At 43.7% G+C, this 12,257-nt stretch overlaps 1 long non-coding RNA gene across 1 annotated transcript in view; it reads left to right on the plus strand.

Moving 5' to 3' along the window:
- The window catches only part of LOC308622452, a 264,527-nt gene that overhangs the window by 87,897 nt on the left and 164,373 nt on the right, over positions 1-12,257 (plus strand). The gene's annotated exons all lie outside the window — the stretch shown is intronic.

The raw sequence follows: 12,257 nt of genomic DNA on the forward strand, positions 1-12,257 counted from the left end.
CCCAGAGTCTCCCTCTACCCCAGTGAGGGCAGCTCTGGTCCTCTGCAGAGGTCCTGCTCTGTGTCCCAGGCACACACTCCTCCAACCAGGGCAGACAAGCCCTGGGTCCTCGTCCATGATGCGACAACTTGGTGATGGTTCCCTGCCGATAACCTCTCAGTATTTATTGCTCCTTTTCTTGGAGAGGAGGCTGAGCACAGAGAGAAGAGTGGAGAACCAAGTGGGGTGGGGTGGGAGCAGCAACGAGCTTCAAAGGCACAGATCACACCCAGCAAAAAAGTCCTGCTGTTCACCAGATCTTCACCTTTGGCAATAAATTGATGCAAGAGGTCTCAATGCCTTCCCCTACCTCGAAGTATTTCCTCACAGTACTCTTTCAGTCACACCTGGTTGAAAGATACTTCCCAAGAACTTGACATTCTTCTTCCTTTTTACCTGAAAGAGTGGTTCTGAGTGCCCCTATGGACTGGAGCCCCGGTTAACGGCCCAACTGACCTGCATCTCACTCCAGCTCTGCCTCTGATGGCAGCACTGGTTCCTTAGCTTCCAAACCAAGGAGAATTCTCTGTACAAGGAAATGTGCCTTAGGATATGAGATACCCATGGAGCAGAGTTCCAGGGATTCCCCAGGCATGAATTCTGAGCAGAAAGGACAGGGTTGACCAGAGAATCCATCAGAAGTTTGTTTCCTAAGAGGAATGGAGTGGCCAAAGCTGAAAAGGAAAGTGGGGTAGGAGAGTTATGGATTCAGTGCTTTCTCCTCTAACCCCAGCCGGTAAACCTGGCATGCCAAAGAGTTGGTCCTGCCCTGGATCAGGTCCCATCTCGCAGCAGTGAGGAGGCCACCAGCTACCTTTGGAGAAAAGTACTCACGTGACAATCAACGGCTGGGAGGGCAGCATCGGGAGAAATCTATATTTGGAAGAGGACACTGAACTGGGTGGGTGACTCCCTGGCTTATCAGGCCCCCGCAGTCCAGCATGGCACCAGGGCAGATGGGCTGTCCGATCTCCACCCTATTGGGCTTGGTTCAGTCCCCATAAGAAGGAGGGCCTTGTCCTCACACACCCCTGTGCTGTGTCATCTTACTCCATTGACCCCACTGGCCTCCGTATCACAGCCAGCTGCAATGGGAAGAGAAGTTGGCTGGCTTTCAAAGTCAGGGGTGAGCAGAGGCGTGGCCCTGACCGGACTGGGTACATACTGGTAATGGCAGAAGGCAGGGGAGGTGTTTCTGAAGGAGAATTAACACATTTGATTCCAGGGAATTTAAAAGTGAGTTAAACAGCTCTGTAAGAATTCATTCAACTTGGAGTATTAATCACATTTCTCTCTGGTGACAAAATAGCCATGGCTTAGATAAGTCAAGGTAGCAAATAGTTGAGAAAGCTTTCCATTCCCCATGGAGATGGCACAGCTGTGACCTCAGGCTGACATGTGCTTGACATGCACCTCTGACACTTACTAGCTACTACGTGACCTTGGACAAGTTATACATCCTCCTTGGGCCTCACTTTGCTCATCTGTAAAACGGAGAATAAGTTTTGATGAAAGTAAACACAATCATGTGTGTGAAGGACAGAACCCAGGACACAGCAGGTGCTGAATGGGTGTGTCCTTCTTCTAAAAGCGACCTTCCCTTATTTCTCATTGTCTTTACCATCTCATTTAACTAATTTGATATGAATTGACTAATTCTGATTATTTATTATACCCTGTGCTGGTTTTTAAATATGACTACAAATTCTTTGACACCCCTCTCTTCAAAAGGTGAAGCTGAATAGCCCTCCCCCTGAAGACTGGCTGGACTTGGTGACTCACTTCTAATGAAGAGGCTATGGCAGAAGTGAAGGTGTATGACTTCCCGGGCAAAGTCATAAAAGGCATTGTGTCTTCTGCCTTGTTCTCTCTTGGATTGTCTGCTCCATGGGCCACCCTGTCCTGAGGCAGCCTGTGGAGAGGCCCATGTGGGGAGGATCGAAGGCCTCCCACCAATAGCCAGCACCAGCTTGCCGACCCTCCTGGAAGCAGGGTCTCCAGTCCCAGTCGAGCTCTCAGAAGACGGCGGCTCTGGCTGACATTTTAGCTGCAAACTCTTGAAAGATCCCAAGCCAGAATGCTCCTGAATTTCTGACCCAAAGAAATATAATCTGTGAGATACAATAAATGTATATCGTTGTTTTAAGCCTCTACATTTTAGAGTAACTTGTTACCTAGCAATAGCTAACTAATACATATCCATTGCCTTCTAAAGAGGTTTTGAAACTGCGTCTAGGGCAAGGCATAGCTCTAACTAAATGGAAAGCTATTAGAACAAAATTTGAAAGATGAGAGTGGAGTAATAAATGGGGTGGGTTTAGCTACGAGTCTGACTGTCCCCTTTAACCAGACAATCTGGTTGAAGACAAAACATAGCTCAAGGTTTCTTGGAAACCAAGGCAAAAGTGGAAATTTGATGGGTCATATTAAGACTAACTTTTTTTTCTTTTGGCTCTAAATGAGGATCCGCATTTGACATGTGGGCCTTTAGATAAACAGCCCCACACAGTGTGGTGGATGGTATCGTGGTACCTTGCAGACATTCTATGTACTGTAGATCACACAGAGCATGTTTGAAATGGTGAGCATATAGTTCACTTATAATGATGTGCTTTCTGACAGTTTTCAGGAACTCTTGACATTACAAAAATAGGGGAAAATATACTGTATTTAAAAAACGTTTTACAAAAAATATATATAAAAGGGTTTATAGTGAAAAGTCTCCCATCCCTGTCTCCTACAGGGCAGTTCCCCTTCCCATGGTCAATCCTCTGTGACTGATTTCTGGCTTAATTTTCCTGGGATATTTTATATACATACAAATAATATATATTTTTTGCTTCCTTTATTACATGACTGGTAGCATACAATAGGCACTGTTCTGCTCTGCGCTTATCATTCAATATTGATATATGACTTAAAAATAACATTTACCCTAATTATCATAATTTTTGATTTTCTGAGTTTTTAACATTTTAGTCAAAATTTGGAAATATAAAAGAGTCAAAAAAATAAAAATAAAAAGCACATGTAGGGCCTCCCTGGTGGCGCAGTGGTTGAGAGTCCGCCTGCGGATGCAGGGGATACGGGTTCGTGCCCCGGTCTGGGAGGATCCCATATGCCGCGGAGCGGCTGGGCCCGTGAGCCATGGCCGCTGGGCCTGCGCGTCCGGAGCCTGTGCTCCGCAACGGGGGAGGCCGCAGCAGTGAGAGGCCCGCATACCGCAAAAAGAAAAAAAAAAAAAAAAAAAAAAAAGCACATGTAATCCCAGTACCAAGATATCACCACTGTTAGACTCACAGATATAGAGAACAGATTTGTGGTTGCCAAGGGGGAGCGGGAGTGGGGGAGGGATGGATTGGGAGTTTGGGATTAGCAGATACAAACCATTATATACGGAATGGATAAACAACAAGGTCCTATTGTATAGCATAGGGAAATATATTCAATATCCTGTGACAAACCATAATGGAAAAGAATATGAAAAAGAATGTATATATACGTATAACTGAATCACTTTGCTGTACAGCAGAAATTAACACAACATTGTAAATCAACTATACTTCAATAAGGTAAATTTAAAAAAAAGATATCACCACTGTTAAATATATTCTGTTTGGGTGTATTCTTTCCTGTCTTTCTCCCATGAATATGAAAGTGTATAATGTGTTTTATTATTCAAACTGTAGAAAGAATTTTACATTCTGGGCTCCCTTCCCATTTACTTTTACATAACCCCTTTCCCTCTCCCCCACTGTTAACAATTATATTGTGAGCATATGCAGGTTTTTCTCATGAAGCATCTTTATCTTCTTACTAATGTTTTGCCCAGTCCAGGATTGCTATGAACCTGCCTTTTCTGGGATTTCTCCATGGTGCTCTGAGAACAGTTCAGACTAACCTCTGTCACCAGAGCATCCCCAAGATGCTGAAAACTGAAAATTGTGAAGCATCATTTAAGCTTGTTCATAAAGGACTTTCTTAGATTTCCAAGATCAGACAGCTAGGGCCACAAAGGCTGCAGATAACCCCCCCCCATGTGATGGCACTCAGCTTTCAAGGGACAAAGAGAGCTAGGAAATGTAATCCTTTCCAGCAAGAGCCCCAAAGTTAGTTGCTTCCACGAATACACCTTAGAACCTACAGGATTCTCCAGGAAGCTGCCTTAGGTCTAAGCATTCCCACTGATCTTGAAGTTGCTGCTCTGGAGTAGCCTTGTCTGGGAGGAATCAATGTAATGGTTCCTTCAACCATCACCTTCCCAGGGCACAAACCACACCTTCCAACAACAAAGTTTCTTACTGGAAAAGAGCAAGTTACATATGGTTATGTATTCACTCCTTGTCATCTTCTGCCCTTCTTTTTCAAAGACTGGAAATCTGGTCATAGTTGTACAAAGAATTCTGAAAAGAACAGGAATGACAACATTTCAAATGGATAACCGTGAAAGGGATAAACCATCTATAGTTTCATCTTTTTTTCTAATATGTATTCTCTTCTGGCAGATAAAGGAGACCACAGAAAGTGATAATACTAACAATACCAACATTAGCTGAGGGCTTACTGATACTGAGCTATATGCTAAGTTTTGTGTATATTACAATTTCACTTCTTTTTTTTTTTTTTTTTTGTGGTACATGGGCCTCTCACTGTTGGGACCTCTCCCGCTGCGGAGCACAGGCTCCGGACGCGCAGGCTCAGTGGCCATGGCTCACGGGCCCAGCCGCTCTGCGGCATGTGGGATCCTCCCAGACCGGGGCACGAACCCGTGTCTTCTGCATCGGCAGGCGGACTCTCAACCACTGCGCCACCAGGGAAGCCCCTCACTTAATTCTTATAATCATCCTAAGAAGTGAGTACAATTATTATACCCAATTTAGAGAAAAGTAAAGAGCCAGGAATCAAACTCAGGTCTCTATGACTCCAGAGCATAAGCTCTTAATTATTAGACAATCATATGCTATTACTGGACAAAGAAAAAAATGCTACAACAATTTCAAATGTGGAAATTTCAGGGCATTATTGGTACAATTGTTTAATTAGATAATATGTACCACATCATGTGCTATAGATAGAGTATTCTAGCACCAAAGTGACTGAGAGGGAAAGAAAACATGAACCCTGTATAATGTAATCGTTTCTTTAACTGATGTCTGTTGTCCCCAGAGTCATGTAAATGAAGAAGATGAATAAGATAGCAGTTATCCTTGGGAATCAAAGACAGTAGAAGTATAAGCTCTCAAGTTTGATTACATACGTTTCAACCCCAGCTTTTGCCACCTTAGGCACCTTCTTTAAAACTTTAGTTTTCTCATCTGTAAAATGGGAGATAATACTATCTATCTTGGAGGTTTGTTGTATAAATTAATGCATCCATTTAAAGCACATGGTGCTCAGTAAATCCTAGCTATTACACTTCACCCACGGAGTTATAATGTGCCAACAACTTCTATCAATGACAGCAGTCTTCAATTAAATAAACAATTAGCGAAGATCCAATGGGCAATACAGGAATTAAAAAAAACCACACTGCTGATCAGGATGCAGTGGCTGTACCACTGTTAATTTAATATCACACCTGTAGTGGTGTTTGCTGAGAAAAGACCAACACCCAGTCTTCTCTTCTTTATAGATCCTCTAAGTTGTCCTTGGGTTCCTAACCAAAACTACATTGTGTACGTGCACAGGAAGCCCTCCCCCACTGTAGATTAGTGATTGCAGTGGCGCTGCCCAGGCAGTCTGCCTTGGGTAGACTCTTCGTCACTTAGAAGCCACTCTAGCCATGAGAGAGACAGGTTGGGGAAGGCTCCTCTGACATTGCTGCAAGTTCTAACGCTTGAATTTTCTACCAACTGACAAGAGGGTTGCATTTGGTGAATAACCTGGCAAACAGTAAGAAACAGACTTGGAGTTTGAATCCTGGATTTACCGCTTACTATGTAGCGATATGAGACAATTTATTAGCTTCTCCCTTAACCTCAGGTTCCTGTCACTGCGGGAATGGGGATTAAATGAGATAATGCAATTCAAACATGTAGTACAATGCCTATGAGTGGTAGGCACTTGATAAACTGTAGCAATTATTTTTATTATTTGCTGTGCAGATCAAACTAGGAACTCCAATCAGGATTTTCACCTCAAGCCACTTCCTGATTTTGGCCATTTAAAGTATATGAGAACATCTTTTTGCTATGTACATATCATTAACTTGTACAGTAGTGTCCATCATAAGCAACAAAAATGCAGCCTCTATGTTTGACCAAGCATGGCGGAAGACAAAAGGATGAACAAGGTGTAGGCTTTGCCTTCCCAGAGTTCACAGTCTTGTAGGGGAGACAGATAATCAACAATGGTAATTTAAGACAGGCTGAGGGCTTCCGTGGTGGCGCAGTGGTTGAGAGTCCGCCTGCCGATGCAGGGGACATGGGTTCGTGCCCCGGTCCGGGAAGATCCCACATGCCGCGGAGCGGCTGGGCCCGTGAGCCATGGCCACTGAGCCTGCGCGTCCGGAGCCCGTGCTCCGCAATGGGAGAGGCCACTACAGTGAGAGGCCCGCGTACCGCAAAAAAAAAAAAAAAAAAAAAGACAGGCTGAGATAAGTTTGACCCTAAAGTGCCATTGGAGTTTGGAAAAGAAGGAAGTCATTTTGGTGAGAGTAACATCTTTCATCAAAGGGGCCAGGTGGAGGATGCCTGGAGAGCTGGGAAGCTACCTGAGAGGCTGCAAGCCCTCTGTGGGGTAAGCAGGAGAAGGGAGATCGGTGTAAAGAGGTTCTGTTTGTCAGGGAGTGGGAACAGGTGCCCTGTGGACAACTACTGGAGTGGAGGACAGAACGATTCAAAGAGAGGATGATGACCGATCTGAGCTTTGACAGGTGAGGGCCCGAGGAAGTTATCCTCTCTAGTAGCAGGCTGGAGGAGTGGACTGAGGGGTCGTTATGTGGGCAAGTGTGGCAAGACAAATCAGTGAGGCCTTCGGACTCGGGGCAAAAGGCTGTTACCACAGCCGGAGGGTCTGGAGGACGTGCCATGTGGAATCAAAGCTGTTTCGGGGCTTCCCTGGTGGTGCAGTGGTTGAGAGTCCGCCTGCCGATGCAGAGGACACGGGTTCGTGCCCCGGTCTGCGAAGATCCCACGTGCCGTGGAGCGGCATGGCCATGGCCGCTGAGCCTGCGCATCCGGAGTCTGTGCCCCACAAAGGGAGAGGCCCCAACAGTGAAAGGCCCGCGTACCGCAAAAAAAAAAAAAAAAAGCTGTTTCACCAGCCTAAAATCGGAGCCTCACTTATTCCAGCAGCAGCGGCAGGAGGAGGAAAGGCAGACCGCGCGCTGATCCTCTTCTATCCAGGTAGTACTCTTGAGTCGCATCTCCTAGTGACCCCCAGAAGAGGGGCCAGACTCGTCCCTAGAGCTCATTTTTCTGGGGTGAAGCTGTGCCTTCAGATAGAGAAAATGAGTTCCCAAGGAACACAGGGCCATTTTCACAGCTAGTGTTTCAGTAGCGCTTGGCCCTTGTCCTCCCAGGTAGGTTCTGGTGTGAAATATTAATAACCCATTCTGGCTGCCCTGCTGAGTCTTGCTGTCACATGGGGCTACCTCCACTGTGAGAGTCAGGCCAGGCCCCTGCCTGTCTCTGCAGTCCCCTCCCCCCATCGGCTGGAGCCACTTGACCCCCTCACGTGGGTGTGGGCTCCAGGATGAGTCCTGATGAGGCAGGAGGAACTAAGGTGGCTCTAGTTCCAGGCTCTGGGACTCACTCAGCAAGAAGCCACACCTGTCTCCAGGCCCCTCATGACCTTGTGTCTTGGCTCCGAACCCTGCTTTGCTCCTGGGATCCTGAGCAGTATCACGTACCTCAGCTCTGATAACAGGATCCCCATCTGTCATTCTCCTTCCATCTGAGTTTCTGTCCTGAAGCCTGAACTGTACTCAGGCCCCGTAAGCCCGAGGTCCTGCCTTGATCTTGCCCTTGCCCCACAGGAAGCGGAGGAAGTGTTGCTCTTGAAGCTTAGGCTGGGGCTGGGGCTGGGGCTCCTACACGTGCTACAAGACTTCTGCGGTCCTGCGTTCCTGCTCCGGTGTCTGACGGGGACTTACATTTCCCAGATGCAGACCACTTTACCGGATTGTGCTCTTGGTTGACTGCCACGTCTCCAGATTCCATGCTTCACCTGCTGGGCTGGACTTCCTACTAGCTGCTTCAGCTTAAGCTGTTGCCCCAGTGTCTGACTTGGCTCGGTGACTGGGTAGAATTCCAGAGCTTGCCCCACCCAGTCTGCCCTGTTCTTCTGCAGTTAACTGAGCCATGCTCAGCTTGACTTTAGCAAGTATATGTGCATGTACTCTTGCTCAATATCCACCTAAAGGTCAAAATGGAGACATGAGACCATACTTATACAAAATCATTTCCCATACATGGTTCTACAATATAAAATTACTTAAAAGATATTTTAAAAAGGAAACATCTCAATTACCACACAACATATTTTAAAGGGCTTAATACAGCCAAACATCCAGATGCAGCGGGAGCCTCACCCCTCCCTCTCCCCCTCTTCCTCTCAGCACCGAGGCCCGGTAGATAATATTTGGAATACATTTTTGGTTGTCTGAATAGCCTCAAATGACCTTTATTTCAGTTGAAACAATTGAAGCCAACATTTCCAAAATAGAAATCAGGTAGGAAGTAATGTTTAACCTTAACTTGTTAGTCCAGTAAACACCTTTGGAAGAGTAGGCCTGTGCCTGCCAGCAAGTTGGCTGTATCTCCATGTTGTCTCATAAAACCGAGGAGGTCATCTACTCTGAAGTCAAAGTCTACCAAACCAGTCGCCACTGAAATCCAGCCCCTAGAGCATTACTCAACAGGAAAGGGCTGAGTTATAGAGTGCAGCAACGACTTCCTCCAGAGCTCCTGCTCAGTAAGAATCTTCAGAAGTTATTGCTTTTGGAAAAAACAATTAGTTTAGATCCTGCTTATGAAAGAAAGTGCCCTTACATTAAGGAAGGACACATGCTAGTCTGGCAATCGTTGAAAGGCGTCTAGCAGCACTGCAGCTCCAGGTCCAGGCTGGGACTGTCACTACCACTTTTTTTTTTAACCCAGAAAATATCTTTTAAGTCAAGAGGACCAGTGGGAAATCCACAGAACAGTCTACCTCTTATAACCAAACCACTTCCTCATTTCCATCCCCATCGGTTAGGATATTACTGCTTTGGGAAATCCAAGTTTTTTCTCTAAAAATCTCAAGTCTAAATATCAACCCGAGAGGACATTCTTTGGTCTAAGAAGTCCAATAATTAACACAACAAATTGGTCCTTCCATAGGGCTCACATACTTACTGGCCTTTCGAGGGACAGTCTAATATAAGTAGACAAATAATGAGGAAAAATCTTGTCTGTAAGATTTTGTGCTACATATTGTTATTTCAAAAGCATATTAAAAAAATTAGAATCATTTCTTAGAAATTTATTAATTTTTTGTGTGTGTGTGCGAAAGCAAGTTTATTTAGAGAGATACACATTCCACAGGCAGAATGCGGTCTGTCTCAGAAGGCAAGAGACTGAATGATTTCTTAGAAATTTGATATTCTTCAGTGAACATCCAAATTGGATTAATAAAATCAATGCTATTAATTTTAAGGTATAGAGTTTAGTGAGGAACTAGTATTTTGTCTAGTGACAGGAGTTACCTGGGACTGAAAATAAGGATTTTTTTTTTTTTTTTTTTACTATTATAAGCAAGGTCAATGCTGGCCTGAGAATGACAAAACCTAAAGTAGTTTGTGCAGGAGTAAAACAAAAGCTAGCTTAATCAATTACCTTCACCATTGCTTCAATAACAAGACTTAGCCAACCAGAAATTATATAGGCCTTAAAAATAATTGTTGACTGGAGACATATCCATCTATCTGCTAGATAAGACATATAACATTTTTTGCTATGGAAGGAATATCTAAAGGTATCAGTTTGTCATTTAAGGTATAAATGGCATTTAAAATATTACAGGCTGTAGCACTAAAGAAAACATCGTCTTGAGGGGAAACATAGAAGACTGTTCTATCAGAGCATCTAACAGACTTGAAATTTTAGGAAAAACAATTATTGATAAATAATATACAGGCTCCATTCTGCAATGTTTCTCTTAACTATTCCCATAATAAAGTTCTAAACATTAATTTGCAGGGAATTTTAGATAACCGTGTATCTGTTCCTAGGTTACGATCCAATGGGCTTCCGAGGGAGACTGTAGCATAGCAGACAAGTGTGAGACGCAGACTTGAAGACCTTTGCTTGAATCCTGGCTAAGCCATCTCTGAACTGTAAGTCAGGCAAGCACAGCTTCTCTGGAGGACTGATTCTTCCTAAGTCAGAACAAGATAACTAGGCTGTAAGGCATGAATGAAGTAATTTGGTATGTATAAACTTTCCTCAACCTTATTCTGCATCTAGTAATGCATAATCAGAAAAAAGTTGCAAATCCAAGCTCATAGATATTTTGAAGGAATTTCCCTCAATTAACTAAAGCTAAATATAGACCCAGGATTGCCCCCTAATGGTCATCTCTTAGAAATGAAATCTCTTTGAAAACTACTGAATTTGCGAATTGTTTTTTCTATCCAGATTTCTCCCAAAGGCTTGCTTATCCTTGTTCTGATCTCCAGCATGTACACTAGATTTTTCTCCAAGAAAGATCATCTCCAAGTATGTTCATTTAAATAAAATTGTATGTAGGTACAGTATATTTCTTATCTTTAAAACTGCTTCTGTAACTAGATTAAGCAGCCTTTTCAGGTTTTTAAAATAACTTTCCTTAGAATGTCTCTCCTTGATCCCAACATTGGAAATTTAAAAAAAAAGCAAAGATAAAGAGCATCTCCCCAAGCCTTTTTTGCATCTTAAGCAAAAGTGTAGATATCTTATCTTCCAGGTATTATGGTGAAGGTTCAAGAGCTGGTTCTTTATCCTAAAGGATCATGTTACAGCAGGTTGTTCCCACTTTCCAGGTATTCATCAATTTCTTCATTCTTGGGGTAATTTGTTAAAAAAAAGTCTTCCAAATCAAAAGTTAATGTTTTATCCCAAATCTATATCCCATCTTATATCAAAACATGAATTCACCATGGCTGGACTTATAGTCCACATTAAGTAAACTGCCTCTCCCCCCAGAAAACGTACACTGGAGGCACATAGGGTCTGGCACTAGCAGTTTTAGAAATCTGAATCTCTGAGTGAAATACTAGCACCCCCTTTTAGTTTTCTGCAAGCCTTAGTCTCTATCTACAAAATGAGAATATCATCTACTTTCTTAGGATGTTGGGAAGGCCAAATGAGGTAATACATGAAAAGTATTTAGCATAATCTTTGATAAACAGAAGGCATCAAAAAATGACAGATATTATCAGTTATCTCCTGCAAAAATATCAGTTATTGAAGCAGGCATTATATTACCACTCACAGGCACGAAAACTCCTCCGAGGAGTTATATTCTACCGTGGTTTCTTTCTGAGACCACACCTCAACAATTTTCAATGTGCTCTCCAGAGGCACTGAGTCCCTGCTGGTGGTATTGGTATTGGTGAAATGGGACCTGCTGAGACAACTAGGTTGAGAACAGTCTAGAGAGGAGAATGATAAGCAACAAAGTCTTCTAAGTTCTGGGTATTTCACAACAAACATGGTGGTGCCTAGCAATTAAGAAAAGGGAAGTTAAGTTCAAGGACTACAAACATACAGGATTGTTAGGTCTATTACACCCTCTAGTGGCTACAAAGAAGATTGTTCTTTTTAAAATCCTAGTTTGGTCTAGATTGCAACTTTGAGGTATATACTTCACCCTGGAGTTTGAAAAATAACCCACTTGCCTTTATGTGTTTTCTGCCTGTGTCAAAAAAAAAAATGCTGATGTTAAGAAAAACCAATGCTGTCACAACTTGATCCATTTGGTTCTCTTTATTCCCTGCTGAATGAAAATACTAATCAATAGAGGAAAAGGCACAGGCAACATTACCTTTCATGCTATATGGACTCTCAAGTGAGAACTGAAGATAATTGCCTTTGTTGCTTTATGAAAGGGAATTTTGTTTTTTTTTTTTTTTGCGGTATGCGGGCCTCTCACTGTTGTGGCCTCTCCCCCTGCAGAGCACAGGCTCCGGACGCGCAGGCCCAGCAGCCATGGCTCACGGGCCCAGCCGCTCCGCGGCATGTGGGATCCTCCCAGAC

This window comes from Mesoplodon bidens (assembly GCF_964165515.1).
Source record: "Mesoplodon bidens genome assembly, chromosome: 1".
In the NCBI taxonomy this organism is placed as follows: Eukaryota; Metazoa; Chordata; class Mammalia; order Artiodactyla; family Ziphiidae; genus Mesoplodon; species Mesoplodon bidens.